The sequence below is a fragment of the Podarcis vaucheri genome (genome assembly GCF_965113315.1).
Source record: "Podarcis vaucheri genome assembly, chromosome: 5".
Lineage (NCBI taxonomy): Eukaryota > Metazoa > Chordata > Lepidosauria > Squamata > Lacertidae > Podarcis > Podarcis vaucheri.
The window spans coordinates 84,006,152-84,022,695 of record NC_138763.1 but is presented as its reverse complement, the minus strand read 5'-3'; the positions used below and the strand labels follow the sequence as shown (position 1 = coordinate 84,022,695).

The 16,544-nt window shown below is 46.4% G+C and overlaps 1 pseudogene across 1 annotated transcript in view; it reads right to left on the bottom strand.

Moving 5' to 3' along the window:
* The window catches only part of LOC309532953 (homeobox expressed in ES cells 1 pseudogene), a 40,054-nt pseudogene extending 27,118 nt beyond the window's left edge, over nt 1–12,936 (bottom strand). Inside the window, exon 1 of the transcript XR_014224716.1 lies at nt 12,844–12,936. The product of XR_014224716.1 is annotated as a homeobox expressed in ES cells 1 pseudogene (transcript). The remainder of the gene's footprint in view (nt 1–12,843) is intronic.
* Between the last annotated feature and the right edge of the window lie 3,608 nt (nt 12,937–16,544).

Below are 16,544 nucleotides of genomic sequence, written 5' to 3'. Positions count from 1 at the left end.
AAACCAGGTTTGTTAAGAGTTTTTACTGTTCAAACCCAGAACCTTTGATATTTGAAAGTATGTGCCTCCAATAATTTGAGTGGGAAGGAAAAGGAAGCCTTAATCAGGAACCAGGATTTCTGAACAAGTATGGGCACAATTTCTTCCTGCAGTTGAAAAGGAGGGGACACAATGCACCCGCCCCTTACAAAAAGCCTTTCCATCCACGGTACACCCCCCCCCCAATAAAACCCCACAAAAACCCAGGAAAGAGGAAGTTGGCTCTTGAATACGGCACCTTTCAAGTTAAGCTCGGAGGCATCAGGAAGATCTAACGCATTCGAATGACAACGAAAGAATTATTTTGAGCGATTTAAATTTATCCAGTATTTGCGGTTTAAGGAAGTCCTAGGAACCCCCACTATCCCTCTTCTTACGTGCACACGATCTTCTTCGATTCCGATGCTCCTCGCCAGCGCCTCCCTAGTCTCGTATCCGGGGTACCGATTCTCTTCAAACTCCTTCTTTAAAAGCTCGTTTTGGGCAGGGGTGAAAACGGTCCTTTTACTCCTATCTCCTCCGACTTTGGGGTAGCTTCCTCCTGGGAAAAGACAAAGAGGCAAATCTGAAGGAAGCGCTCGGCTTAAACAGATGAGACGCTTGCAGATCTTCCTCCCGACGTGGAAAGCTCGGGGCTGCATCGCCTGCACTTTCCCCCAGAATCGGGCGCTGCCTGGGGTTACACTGCGTAAAACGACCCCCGGTAGAGAGCGCTTCAGTGGCAATTCTTTCAAGTGCCCCGCTGACCACCCACCAGGCAGAGCGCAGAAGGGCAAATCCTTCGCTTTTTACAGGAAGGCTTTTGTACCTGACATTGAAATCCACGCACTTTGTGGCCTTTAAATAAACCTCCTGTTGCTCTGAACAAGGCTTGCATGAAAACAAACCAAAGAATTTTCAGTAAGAAGTTTACGCTCTTATTTCTATGCCTGCCATCGTTTTCCGCAGCCGATCCTAACCATGTTTATTGGGAAATTAAATCGCCATTTATTTGAAAAGGAGCGGGAAGGACACCCCCGCCCCTTCCCCCGTTGCCCCAGCAAGACGTTCGTTATAGCTCTGATGCTGCGAGAAAGTAATAAGGGAAGACAATGCCGAGAGTTATCTGGTAGCCGGTCCCCAGGCGCCACCACAGGGCGCGGCTATCTTCCCTCAGGCATATACAGTGGTACCTCTAGTTCACAGGCAACCCTCCCATAAAGCTTCATTAAAGGCAGTAGAGCACAAACCTTGGGGGGATTAAGAGCAAGAAAATGAAATAAAGTGTTCAAAATATCCCCCCACAAAGTTTTTAATAGAGATAAATGCCCATGTTGCAGTCTAAGGCACATACAAGTTACACTTATATGTCTTTAAAGCTTTGGAGAGCAACTTAACACACTCATGGTAGAATAATCAATTAAACCTTATATCCCCATCTCAAACTTCTGTGTTTTAAAAAATGGAAGACTCATTAATGATAACCAAACTTGTTAACAAATCTACTTATAGCAGGATCTACAAATATTCTTTTGCATACAAAGAAAATACAGCTACTTCCCTCCACATCTATTGCCACCTACTCTAGCCTCAGATACAGAGACTTAAAAAGAAAAGGAAAAGGGACAGAAAGCCATTGGTGCATTAAAATGTGTCTCAGGAATATTCAGCAATTAGTATACCTGACCTTTTATCTCTAGAACCACATGTACCGCGCAACTGACTTTTTTTCTATGGGAAAATTAAGCCCATGTTTATATGCTTGCACACAGGAAAGTGAATGTTTCAGTAAACGGAAAGTTAAATGAAGAGTCCAGACAAGCTATTAAAAGAACAAACTTTATTTAAAACATTGAAGTCATACATAAAAAGACATTAAAAGAGGGAGCTTGGAAAATATGTACAGGATAGCAAGGAAGGAGTTGGGGAGTTGGGATGCTAATCTGGAACCTGACTTAAAGAGAAAAACTGAGAGTCCGAAGCACTTCCATCAACGTTCTGCATTTGTACAGGATTTGTAGCTGAATAATTCCCCGTTGCAGACCAGGGAGTGTAAGTGCTTGATGCTATGAAGAAGTTCCCAGCTGATGGTGGAGGCTGCCTCGCCATCTCCGCCCCGTAATATGGAACTGGGCAGTTGCTCGCCTGGGAAGTCTCACAAAGCCCAGTTCCACAAAAAGCAGCTTGCTGGTAATAAGCAGGGTTCAATTCCAGGGAGCTCTGCTGTTGCGGGGAATACTCTCCTGGTTGCGTGTTGTTGAGAGGTGGCTGCCACAACTCTGCTCCTCTATAGCTTTCAGCATAATGAAAGTTGTGTGGATGGTAATTTTGTTGCGTGTGAATATTTTGAATATTTTGGCTGCTTGCTGGACTGCTTCTTGGGCTGCTGTCCAGGCTGCTTCTTGGAGTGGCTCTCTCACTGCGGCTATAAGGAGCTGCAGCATGGTTCCCGATCCTTATCCTGGAACCTGTCCTCTTTGGTGTTCTGGCTCGTCGGTTTTGAAACCAGGTCTGAACAGAAGAAAGGAGAGAACCAAATGCCCATTATTTCCAAACAGGAAGGTCATAATTTCACTTTCAGGTACAACAACTAAGCAAAGATTAGTGTATGACAGTGGGAGAACCTACGTTAACTTGTTTTGTGTTGTGCGAAAGGCATATAGGCGTTATGTTCAAAAGCCTTTATATCCACGATACACCCCCCCAGCCAAAAAAAAGAACCAAGAAAGAGGAAGTTAGCTCTTGAACAAGGCGCCTTTCGCGATAAGCTGAGAGGCACCAGGGTGAACTAAGGCCTTCGACTACGCAAGGATTATTCTGAGCGATTCAAATTGTTACAGTATGTGCGGTTTAGGGAAGTCTTGGGAGCCCCCACCATCCCGATTCTTACGTGCACACGATCTTCTTCGACTCCGATGCACCTCGCCAGCGCCTCCCTAGTCTCGTATCCGGGGTACTGGTTCTCTTCAAACGCCTTCTTTAAAAGCTCGATTTGGGCAGGGGTGAAAACGGTCCTTTTTCTCCTATCTCCTCCGACTTTGGGGTAGCTTCGTCCTGGGAAAAGACAAAGAGGCAAATCTGAAGGAAGCGCTGGGCAAGCTTAAACTGAAGCGACGCTTGCCGAAGTTCCTCCCGACATGGAAAGCTCAGGGCTTAATAATCATTTTTTAAAAGTTTCTCTTACCTTCCTTGTTGGTTGCCATCATGAAAAAAACTACCTCAGGTTCATTCACTCTGCAGGGGATTCGGTCTGGGCATTTATCTCCGTTGGGCGACCCCACCCTTACTTCTCAGCCAATACGAGGGAGTCACCCCACCCTTACTTCTCTACCAATACGAGGTCTCCCGGTTGCGGAATGCCCTCCCAGTCAGCTGCCCCGTCTTCATCATTTTTGCGTTTCACCCTTGCTTCTCAACCAATAGAAACAGTTACATTCTCTTTCAAAAAATCAGTTGCTTTGCCAAACTGGCTCAAACCCAGTGGCGTAGCGTGGGGGGTGCCAGGGGTGCCGGCCGCACCGGGCGCAACATTTTGGGGGCGCGTTTGGCCGGCCCCCCTCGAGGAAGCGGGAACCTCTCCAAGGCGCAGCGCGCCGTCGGTGGAGGAAAAGAGCCGCGCAGCAGCAGCAGCAGCAAAGCCGGGAGGAGGAGGAGGTGGAGCGAGCCTGCTAATTGCTTGCTGGGAATTACCGTAATTTTCGCTCCAAAACACACACTTTTTTGCTCCTAGAAAGGAAGGGGAAATGCCTGTGCGTGTTACAGAGCGAATGCACTCATGCTTGCTTTACAGCCAGGAGGAGGGGGTGGAGCTGAGGAGGAGGGAGGGAAGGAGAGCCATGCCAGCAAAGCGGGCAGCAGCCGCTTACAGGCGAGGAGGGACAGACGGGAGCCATAGCGAGCCGGGAAAAGCGCTGCGTAGCCAGCAACAGCTGCTGCAGCCTCAACTAGCAAAGGTCCGTGCGCTCTCTAAACGGAGCAATGAGGCTGCAGAGGGACGGCAGGGCACAGGAGGGCTCTGAGCCACGAGCGCAGTGAAAACCAGTAAAAAAGTTTTTTAAAAGGCTGCTGGGGACAGGAGGGCACGGGATGAGGGAGAGGGGGAAATTACAATTCTCCCAGCGTCTCAGCTGATCCGCTGAGCAGGACTTGGGTTGCAGGGGATTTGCCATTAGCTGCGTAAAGCAGCAAAGAGGGAGAGAAGGAGGAAAGCGGGAGAGGAAAGGAGCTGCTTACACTGCTGTAAGTGGCTGCTGTCCGGTTGGCTCCTTTAAAGCAACAGTGCTCTTTCCCTCCCCCCTCCCCGCTCAGCTCTCCGAAAAGCTCCTTCTCCACCCACCCCATGCGAGCTCCTTTTCCCCTTATTAGCCACATCCTTCTCCACCCACCCCACGCGTGTTCCTTGTCCCCTTAGACCCCTCTCCTGCATTATTAGCCACATCCTTCTTCACCCACCCCACACGTGTTCCTTGTCCCCTTAGCAGTGGTGTAGCGTGGGGGGTGCAGGGGGGCCGGGCGCAACATCTGGGGGTTAGGGTTAGGGGGCGCAAATCCACGGGTTAGGGGGCGCAAATTACTTGCCTCGCCCCGGGTGCTGACAACCCACGCTACGCCACTGCTCAAACCCCTCCCTCCGTCGACACCCCTTTGGTAATTGACTCTTCATCTGAATGGAAGAGGAGAGAGAGAGAGAGAGAGAGAGAGAGAGAGAGATATCTTTCGGGCGCCTGCTACACCTTTTCTTTGCCAAGCCACACCCGCATTGTACAAAAATCACACTTGCGAGGTCCAACCAAAGAACACCCCCCAACACACACACACTTCGTTTCTTTAACGGGTAGTCTCCTTTTTAAAAAGGTTTTGTTGTTGTTCTAAAAAGAACCAAGTATAAATTATTTCATATCGACAAAGAAGCTTGGAACAACTTAATTCCAATACCCCTCATTTCAGCCTCTGCCGTCTAAATAAATTAGTACTGTACATCGCCTTGGATGGAGGCTCTGGCAACTGCCAACAATCGTATCATATGCGAATAATACGGTATACATAAGAGCGGCGGCAACTGAAGAAAGAAATCTAAGCTATGTAAGCAATCTATATTTTATTAACATATGTGTCAGGGGTTCAGGAGTAGAGGCGCGGGAAAGGGAGGAAACAGAGAGCGAGGGGGAGGAGTCCGAAGGAAAGATGAGTGATGACGACGACCCGAGATCTCCGAGTCTTTCCAGTGAATCGGAAGATTCACAGAAAGGAGCGCCAGTGGCCAGAGCAAGGGGGAAGCCTAGGGGGACACCCCAGGAAGAAGGGACCAGAGGGGGTTCAGAGAGCAGCAGTTGCAAATCGGGGCCAGCGTCCCCAACAGGGCGCAGTGGGGAGGAAGGGCGCCAGGCATCGGGGTCCGGCGGCTCGCCGCAGAAGGGAGGGCATGAGTCAGGAGTGGCCACACCTCCATCGGGGAGCGAAGAAATGGTCAAGCGGAAAGTGGAAGGTTGGGCGCGCACGCCAAGTTCAAATGCACAGGAAGGCGGCACAGTAAGCAGCCCGGAAAGGGAGCCAGGTCCTAAAGCCCGCCGCAAGGAGACAGAAGGGTCGGGGGTCAGCGTTGGAAGAGTCTAGGAAGGAAGAGACCCCGGGGGGCAGAGGGACCCAGAGGAGGAAGGAAAGACGTAAGAGGTGGAGCAAGGCTAGGGTATTAAGTTGGTGTACAGGAGGCGGGGAATCAGACGGAGCTTCGTTGGTCTAGCTTATAAGACGTAGAGCTGCACGCTGCAGTTTGGAAATGGAATCTGTAACTCAATAAAGACTTTTATAACGTGACCGCTGGCTAGCGTGATCCTCTGTGAGCTGGGATCTGAAGGCAGCTCTGACAATATGATTAAATTTGCATTCATTTTTCGCTGGTTTTGAAGACTTAGGAAACAGCTTACGTTCTTTTCAAAACTGTGCATTGGATATGCAAGGTCACGCGCCATCTTAGAAGAGGAGTTCCTTGCACCAAGAATGCCTTTTCCAAGCTGGTACCTGCAAGTTAGGATTCGTATGTTAATCTTTTATAAACCCAAATAAATAAATAAGACGACAGTGCCGTTGTAGTTGGTTTAATTTGCTTTAATTCTATCTGGACGGCCAGCCCATTTAAAGAGGTTCCCCGGTTGCGGAATGCTCTCTCTAGTGAGCTGCCCCGTCTTCATCATTATTGCGTTTCATTAGGAATTTGAAAATATTCCTGTTTGTTCAGGCATTTGGTGGCTGCAGAATAATGCTCCTGACAACCCCGAGATCGGCGGGCAGAGGAATAGTTGAAAAAACAAACCAACAAACCTCCTATAATTACTTTTAGGATTCTTCCTAACTGAAATTGCTTTTAGGTGTTTGCAATTGTTATTTTTTTAATGTTCGAAATGTTTTAGAATGTTTTTGCTTTGTTTTTGTTTTTAAAGTGTGTACTGTTTCTGTTTGTCGATGTGGGCTCCGAAGGGCGGCGTATAAATTCAGTAAATAAAAACCATAAGAACATAGAATTGGGTTTATTTGTAGGAGGACGAGGAAAGGAAAACAAGCAAGCATAGTTGAGGTCTCAAATACATAGCTGCGTTTCAACCTATTACGAGTTCGTTTATACATTATGTCCCTTTCTCCTCCAAGATTCAAAGATCACAATGTTTCACCGCATAAATTATAATTCGGCAAATTTCAAAGCAGAATGTACCACAAAGTAACTTCCTAATATGAACAGTAGCAATGCCAATTTGATATTAGCGCTGTGCTGTTGGTTGTTTTAATGAAGATTTAAACTTCATGGCTACTGAAACACACGGACCAGGAGGTCAAGTTTCTGCTCGGAAATACGTGTTGAAGTGTTGAATTAACACTGGGAGGACGCCTAAGGGGGCAGTTTCAATAAGGCTGACCTTTGCTGTAACTCGAGGGGTGTTTCTATTAGGGATTTTGGGTAGGAAACCGAGAGCAAGCTAACCCCCAACCTCTGATCTGCGACAGACTTGCATTGCAGAGCTGTTGTGTCAGTCCCTCAAACCCACGGAGAAGGGGTTGCATTGGGATTGCATTCCGTTTCAGATACGAAGTGTGTGCAACCTTGTAAAGGGGGGGCGCGTGTTCTTTGGTTGGACCGCAAGTGTGATTTATGTACGATGCAAGTGTAGGACACGCCACTTTATTCAGTTGTGGCGTAGTTACTTGCACTGACTTGGCAGTTTAAGGTTGGAACCACTGCTTTAAACCAAGGGCTAAGGGCGAAATCACAGACTAAAGTAGGTCAAAGTCAATTGGTTATTACTGGAGGCCGAAGAGTCAACGGCCAAAGGGGTGGCCAGGGAGGGAGGGAGGGGATTGACTCAGTTTAGCAAAACAACTGAAAGAAAAGGTGACTCCCTCTTATTTAGCAGTCTCTGCTGCGTAATGATGCCCTCTGTTCACCACTACTCAACTCTTTCCCTCTTTCAGAGAGATGGATGTGGGGAAATAAATCCCGCACCTTCCACTCACAGAGACATCACTTTGATGCTTTTGTATGTGTCAGGTGAATACATTTAGATTTAGTTTCAGCTTTGGATCTTGTTCTTATTGCAGGTTTTATCCTCCAACCTTAGCTTTTTGATCTCAATTGGGAGTTGTTTTAATCTTGCCTTTTATCTATTGTATTACATTTACCTATCTCTCTAAAGCTGTTCTAGCATGTAGATTCTGTCATTTTGCCTATGTTATACACAGAGTAGCTTGGAATCAGGGGCAGATCTCCTACGAAACCAATGAATTTTAAGATTCTGGGCGCCAAATCCCAGAACATAAGTAAATGAAATGGTAGGGATTGAGAGGGACGTATTCCTGACTATATGGATCTGTCTTGATTTATAATAATTAAAAATCATGATCAACCAAAGATAAAAGAGAACCAAAAACATCTTTTGCAACTTATATGGATGGCATCACAGGGAGTATAAAACACTCAAGCTTCAATAAAGAATTAAACCATGTGGGTGAACCAAAAGGTCTTCACTAGATGATTTAGAGAAGGTAATGAAGGCACCAGGAAAGACTCACTGAGGAGGCTGTTCCATAGCTGGGGTGCTACTGCCAATGAAGCTCTCTCTCCCTGATCGACACCCACTTCATCTCATTTCCGTTTCAAGTATTAAAATTATTATATTACTCAAATAAGTCCAATTTGACTGTGGGCAATGTGTTATGCCTGCAGATATCAGAAAAACTGGAGTTGTGTCTTGACATTTCCTTCAAAAGCTCAATGTATATTTAAAAAAAGCAAGCTTCAAATAACCATCTAAGCTCTTTAAATACCCATAACGCTTCCATGCATTAAGATTGCCTAAAGACTTTTTTCACCATAAGTTATTTTACCAGAAATCATACTTCAATGTGGGTGCTCTTTGGAACGATCTGTAATCAATCAATCAATCAATCAGTCAATCAATCAATTAATATGTGTGAGTGTGTTAATCTGCAGGTTGTTAGACAGCAACTTTGTGTTTTCTGAAGCCCATTGTGAGTAGGTTGTTTTTCAGAAAGTGTAGCCTTGTTGAAGAAAAGTATAGTGGAAATTTGATTAAACAAAAGAGTGCTGGAACAGAGACATAGCAGACAGAGCATTCTTTGAAGGGCTTTATAGTCTAGCTGCAGTTTTCAAACAAATGCCCGCCAACAGTCAGCATTTGGACAGCAGACGAAGCAGGCATTCAGGTCAACTAAATACGGTGAGAAGTATTATATTTCTATTTAAATTACAGTAATTGTTTTTAAGTTGCCTTGGCCATTTGTTTATTTCATTAAATGTATACACCACTTGATTGTAAAACAAAAAACTGCAACGTGGTTTACTAACAGATAAAATAATAAAATTGAGGGCGGTGGGAATCAACCATACTTCAAAACATACAGATGAATATTACCTACATTAGCACAGAGCCATTGAATGATATCTGTGTCCTCGTTTTCGACAGGGCTGTGGTGGTCACCATTTAGTCTTCCTCCAGTGAGTTATGGGAGGCACCTACTGGGCTTTCACTCTAGAAACCCTTTCTCTCACCTAAGGGAATCTAACAGACGCTGGTAGATGGTTTACTCCCAGGCATGTGCAGAGTGCTCACCCCTCAGCATTTGGCAACCGCCCAGGGAATGCTAGTTTGAGGCCCCTCAGGGCTTTCCCTATGGAGGAGGGAGAATTCCCAGGGGCAGGTTCAGAAAAGGAGGCAAAGATGAAAAAGGGAGCACAGGCTTCAGGGTGAAATCCTCCCTGGGTTGCATTTGCCTGAGCTGACGTCCCAGCCCCCTTGGCCAGACTTACTCCTGCAGGGGGGTCAGCAGGGCCGGCCCAAGACATTTGGTCCCCTGAGACGAGTCCCAAAACTGTGCCCCCCCCCAGGGAAGAATGGAGATTGTTGGGGGATGAAGATCAAATGGTGAAGAAAGGCGAGAAGAGACCAGTGGCGCCTCCTCTTTGCCCCTAAGCTGCTGTAGGGGCAGATTTGGAGTGGGGTAGAAGTGGAAGTGAGGAAGATCCAGCTCCCAAGCAGAGGCGGATTTAGGGCAGCACAGCCCCCGCCCCCCGCTGAGCCTGGAGGGGCCAGAGGGGAGCAGAAGGACGAAGGAATGAAAGGAGCAGAAGGGAAGGCGAGAGGGGGCAGCCTTCCTCAGAGGCCAGACATGCTAATGCGCTTATCTCGCCTCCTGGGTGGGTCTCCCCTGCGGGGTGGGGTGGGGGGTCATTGTGTTAAGAGGGAGCGAAGAGGAGAACGAGGGGGGGAGAAGCGGGGAGACCAGGGAGAAGGAGGAGGAGGGCGGCCGCTGTGACGCCGCAGGGGAAGCCCTGGCCAAAAGGCGCGAAGGCAGGAGAGGCGGGGGCGGTTGGGGCGGGAAATGGCGCCCGGAGCCAACCTCGATTCTACGCGGCGAGGCGAGAGGTAGTGGGGGATGGGCGGCCGTTGGGACCAGAAAGAGGAGCGGGAAGGACACACACACACACACACACACACACACACACACACACACACACCCGTTGCCCCAGCAAGACGTTCGTTATAGCGCTGATGCTGCGGGAAAGTAATAAGGGAAGACAATGCCGAGAGTTATCTCGTAGCCGGTCCCCAGGCGCCACCACAGGGCGCGGCTATCTTCCCTCCGGCATATACAGTGGTACCTCTAGTTCACAGGCAACCCTCCCATAAAGCTTCATCGAAGGCAGTAGACCACAAACCTTGGGGGGGGGAATTAACCTGGGGGGGGAGAGCTGACCTTTTATCTCTAGACCCACATGTACCTCACAACTGCCTTTTTTCTATGGAAAAATTAAGCCCATGTTTAAATGCTTGCATACAGGAAAGTGAATGTTTCAGTAAATGGAAAATTAAATCAAGACTCCAGACAAGCTAGTAAAGGAACAAACTTTATTCAAAACATCAAAGTCATACAATAAAAGGCATTAAAAGAGGGAGCTTGGAAAATATGTACAGGATAGCAAGGAAGGAGTTGGGATGCTAATCTGGAACCCGACTTAAAGAGAAAAACTGAGAGCCCGAAGCACTTCCATCAACATTCTGCATTTGTACAGGATGTGTATCTGAATAATTCCCCGTTGCAGACCAGGGAGTGTAAGTGCTTGGTGCCATGAAGAAGTTCCCAGCTGATGGTGGAGGCTGCCTCGCCATCTCCGCCCCGTAATATGGAACTGGGCAGTTGCTCGCCTGGGAAGTCTCGTAAAGCCCAGTTCCACAAAAAACAGCTTGCTGGTAATCAGCAGGGTTCAATTCGGGGGAGCTCTGCTGTTCCGGGGCACACTCTCCTGGTTGCGTGTTGTTGAGAGGTGGCTGCCACAACTCTGCTCCTCCATAGCTTTCGGCATAATGAAAGTTCTGTGGCCGGTCATATTGTTCCGTGTGAATATTTTGGCTGCTTGCTGGACTGCTTCTTGGGCTGCTGTCCAGGCTGCTTCTTAAACTGGTTCTCTCACTGTGACTATAAGGAGCTGCAGCATGGTTCCCGATCCTTATCCTCTTTGGTGTTCTGGCCCTTCTGTTTTGAAACCAGATCTGAACAGAAGAAAGGAGAGAACCAAATGCCCATTATTTCCAATCAGGTAGGTCATAATTTCACTTTCAGGTACAACAACCAAGCAAGGATTAGTGTATGACAGTGGGAGAACTTGTTAACTTGTTTTGTGTTGTGTGAAAGGCATATAGGCATTATGTTCTGTGAATATAGAAGACATTGTTACCATGAATATGTCTTTTTGATCCAACAGAGAGAATTACATTTAATAAATTATGCTTATTCCTCTGGGGTTTCTCTTTAGTTCTCTGCAGCAATTTTCTACTATCTTCAGCTCCACATTCATATATCCCATGTACATGATCTCCAGTTACTGTTAATTATAAAACTTTTACGATACACCCTTCCCCCCCCAAAAAAAAAAAACCAAGAAAAAGGAAGTTAGCTCTTGAACAAGGCGCCTTTCGCGATAAGATGAGAGGCACCAGGCTGAACTAAGGCCTTCGACTACGCAAGGATTATTCTGTTTCAAATTATGTGCGGTTTAGGGAAGTCTTGGGAGCCCCCACCATCCCGATTCTTACGTGCACACGATCTTCTTCGATTCCGATGCACCTCGCCAGCGCCTCCCTAGCCTCGTATCCGGGGTACGGGTCCTCTTCAAACGACTTTTTTAGAAGCTCGATTTGGGCAGGAGTAAAAACGGTCCTTTTTCTCCTATCTCCTCCGACTTTGGGGTAGCTTCCTCCTGGGAAAAGACAAAGAGGCAAATCTGAAGGAAGCGCTCGGCTTAAACAGATGCGACGCTTGCAGATCTTCCTCCCGACATGGAAAGCTCGGGGCTGCATCGCCTGCACTTTCCCCCAGAATCGGGCGCTGCCTGGGGTTACACTGCGTAAAACGACCCCCGGCTTCAGTGGCAATTCTTTCAACCGCCCCGCTGACCACCCACGCGGCCGAGCGCAGAAGGGCAAAGCCTTCGCTTTTTAAAGGAAGGCTTTTGTACCGGACATTGATTTCCACGCACTTTGTGGCCTTTAAATAAACCTCCGGTTGCTCTGAACAAGGCTTGCATGAAAACAAACCATAGAATTTTAGGTAATACGTTAACGTTCTTATTTATATGCCTGCCATCGTTTTCCGCAGCTGATCCTAACCACGTTTATTAGGAAATTTAATCCCGTTTATGTGAAAGGGATTTAACAGTCATAAAGTGTGTGTGTAAATGCTTCATGCAGTAAAATGCACTAAATGCTTCATGCTTACAAGTAAAATATGTGCAAACCAATCTTGCGAAATGTTTCCAACCGAAGACATTTGAGCCCCTGTGTAATCCCTCCCTGGCTACCACAAATGGGTCTTCCCAATACCCTGATCCTGACCCAGAAACAGAAACAACCTTCCTTTATAAAAAACCATCGTTTATGAAACCCTGAATTTATATCAATCATCTGAGCAATTTTTTTAAAGACAAGTGAACTAAAAATCGTTTTAACAATCCTCTATTCTTACCTCGGCTGGTGCTTTTCATCTTTCAAAAGCGCTGCCTCGCTCTCTTCCAACAAAGCTGCTTTTCGCTTCCAAAATTGCCCTTGCTCCTCAAGGCCCGCTCCAGGTTTCTGGAGTTCGGCGCCTTTATAGCCCCTCCTGGCTGCCAATTGGCCGGCGCGTTTTCCTTGGAGAGAAGCGCTCCAATGGGGAGGCGGCTTTTGGGGAGGAGCGAGTTTCAAGTTCACTTTTCAAGCGCTGCTTGACCAATCTAGATGGGCTGGAGCGCACCCTTGCCTTAGCATCACCCCTCAGCAAAACTGGAAAATAGCCCCATAGGCTTGGAGATTAGTGTGCACAGTTGAAGAGAAGGGAATTGAGAGGATGGGTTGAGGAACGAGAGAGCCAGACAGAACTGTGGTTTATTTTTTAAAAATATATTATAATGAGGCTTTCATTGTACAGAAAGAGATGCGCCAAAACTTAGGTATGTTGAAAGGCTTTGCCCAAGAAGCCTAGATGCAGCAAGTACACTCTGAAACCCCCTGCCTTTTGAGACGAAGCGGGCGCCTTCACAGCACCCTTTTCGGCGCCTGCTATACACTTTGTTTCCTTTATTTTACCTGCAAAAAGTTGCTATGCCCTTTAATCGGTGGTTTTTGCTTAACTGTTATTGCATTTTGCGTGTTTTTCACTTTGACTTTTATCGATCATGTTCCTGCTTTCGTAAGCCGCTTAGAGGTTTTCGTTAAGGTTAGGCGGTGCAAAAACTTGAAGGGAAGAATGTGAGTAACACCATTGCAAATAAAGGGAAGGCAAACTCCTCTTGCCAAGAAGTCAGTAGGTCTTTCAAGCCCAAGCAGTTGATGTTAGATGCTCGGAGTATCCAGCCCCGGACAGACGTCGCAACCAAATCCTGAATCTACACAGTCGCAATGCACTATCGCTTGTAACTGCAACGGGGTTGCATTCTGAGGGAAAGCGAGCTTTCCGTTTCCTAGGCTTGCTTCAGACGTTGCTGGTGCTTCCTTTCTTGTTCACTTCAACTATTTCTCTTTCTGTCTTTCTATCCCTACAACTTTCACGTGGCATATTCCTCTGCCTTTCAGGGACTTGCGGCATCCAAATAGCCTGTCGCTCCACCCTACACCCGAGGCAAGATAGTTGCCTCCGATCCTCAAAGGAACTGAAAACGTTCCGAAACCTTCCAGCTCATACAATGAATGTTCCCAGTCCCTGGCAGATTGTTAATCAAGAATAGTTCCCTGTTGGTACATTCTTTGTTATTTTTGCATAAGATAATTAACACAAGGGACCCTCCCTAAGTGTACCTATGAACCCTAATCCTAAGTATGCTGACTCAGAATCGGCAAGGAAGCTTTTTTTTCGAGTAAGAACTACATTTTTTGTGGTGAGCTATAGGAAATTCAATATCTTTTTCAAAATGTTTTTTTTAAAGCAGTTGTAGAGTGTTTTTTATGTGTAGATTCCACCCAAGGCAGCCGATAACGCTGCAGTCTTTCCTCATCCACACCAGATGACACACCACCTAGTACCTTTCCTTTCACTAAGATTTAGCAGTCTCTCCTGCGTAATGATGCCCTCTGTTCTCCACCACTCAACTCTTTCCCTCATTCAGAGAGATGGATGTGGGGAAATAAATCCCGCACCTTCCACTCCCAGAGAGGCGTGCCTAGCATCACTTTGATGGTTTTGTATGTGTCAGGTGAAGACATTTAGATCTACTTGCAGCTAGTTGTCCTTACTGTAGGTTTTATCCTCCAACCTTAGCTTTTTGTTCTCAATTGGGTGTTGTTTTAATCTTGCCTTTTATCTATTGTATTACATTTTCTCTCTCCAGAGCTGTTCTAGCATCTAGATTCCGGTACTTTGCCTATATTATACAGAAAGCAGCTTGGAATCAGGGGCAGATCTCCTTGGAAACCAATGAATCTTAAGATTCTGGGCGCCTAATCTCAGAGGGATTTAGTCCACATGCGTAAACATTTTTATTCACAGCAATGTCTTTGACACGTGAAACAACCCAGAACAGATATTCTAATCAAAATCTGATTTTTTTAATGTGGTGATCTGTTGAAGAAGACAACAGTGGTTACCCAGAACTCATTGCTAGTTGTGAAGGGGACCCCAGAACAGCTCAAGCTACAGGGCCCCTAAAATGTAGGTCTGTCACTGCTTGGGACTGATGTTGGAAGAACTGATGCACATTGCCATTCAATTGTGTGTATGTGCCATGCCATGTGACAAAATACGTGGGGTGGGGCTTTCCTGGGACCCCCACTATTTTATTCAAGTTGGCACCCCTGATAATGGGTGTCGCCCCCCCTCGCCTGGCATCACTTTGATGTTTTTGTATGTGTCAAGTGAAGACATTTAGATTTAGTTCAGGTTTGTATCTTGTTTTTATTGCAGGTTTTATCCTCCAGTCTTAGCTTTTTGATCTCAACTGGGAGTTGTTTTAATCTTGCCTCTTATCTATTGTATTGCATTTATCTATCTCTCCAGAGCTGTTCTAGCATCTAGATTCTGGCATTTTGCCTATGTTATACAGAGAACAGCTTGGAATCAAGGGCAGATCTCCTTGGAAACCACTGAATCTTAAGATTCTGGGAGCCAAACCCCAGAGGGGCCCCAGACCTGAATTTAGTTCACAAGCAGAAACATTTTTATTCCCACCAGTGACTTTGACAGATGTGACAACCCAGAACAGAAATTCTTTTTTAAAAATGTGGTAATCTATCAGGGAACAACCCCATTGAAGAAGACAACAGTTGTTACCCAGAACTGATTGCTAGTTGTGAAGGGCCCCCAAAATGTAGGTCTGTCACTGCTTGGGGCAGATGTTGGGAGAACTGGAATAGTCATCTGCTGTTGGGTTTGAAAACAGCAAACGAGGGGAGAGGAGTAGAGATTCAGAACTATTTTTGGTGCTGGGGAAGAGGTGTAAATGCCATGCTATTTTACCCATCCAAGTTGCTCACTCAGAAATAATATTGGCCCAAGAAGGGGGTTGGAAGTCACAGGCACCATGCAGGAAGGGATTTGCTTCCCTCCCTTTAACTAGAACCTAAGATCCAGCAATAAAGAGCTTAGTACAAAAGCCATACACTTAGAATAGAAGAATTACGAGCCCAGGAACTTGTTTTGAGAATCAGAATTAATGGGAGCTCACAGGCTTTCCACACGTAAATCCCTTCCTGGTAAACTCAAGTATTTTTCATCTCAGCAGTATAATGTAGAGGGGGAGGGGATTATTTTGCGGTTACTGTATTTATAAAAAACGGGGAGGTGAGGTCAGGAATCCTTTGTGATCTACTGCAAAATACGCCGCGTTCTTCCCACCTTCTCCCCACCACTGCCATGCAAAGGAAACAGCAATTTAGAAAGCAATTAGGACTGGAATGGGGGAGGGGGAAAGGGATTAATTGCTCCCCCCATCCCACCCTATGCATACAAGCAGGTGATGCGTTATCACAGATCTCCAGATAATTCAGAAAACGGCCGGCAGAGTGAAAAAGTGGATGGAACAATGAGGAAAGGTTGGAGCATTGGGAACTTTTTGGTTTAGAAAAAAATTGAGTAAGAGGTGGCATAACAGAAATTTGTAAAATTTTCCATATTGCAACGTATTGTATCCCAAAGGATACAAGGAAATATTTTCTAGGAAATTCTGCTAGTCCCTACTGTAAGTACCTTACAGGAACACATATTTAAATCAATTGCCTTCTGCAGAAATATACCGAGCTTCTAAGCGATGATGATGGCAGAAATTAGAGACATTTCATCGTGTCTCTCCCACCCCCAATGTGAGCCCTCTTTTGTTCAGGGGTAATCTTTCCCGAGAAAGTACTGATATGTTTGCTGAGGTTTCCACATCTTTCTGTAACGCCCCCAACCTTCACGGAAGCTTTTTTTTTTTCAGTCGTAAAAAATGTAGTTCTTACTCGAAAAAAAGTTCCCTTGCCGATTCTGAGTCAGCATACCTATGATTAGGGTTTATA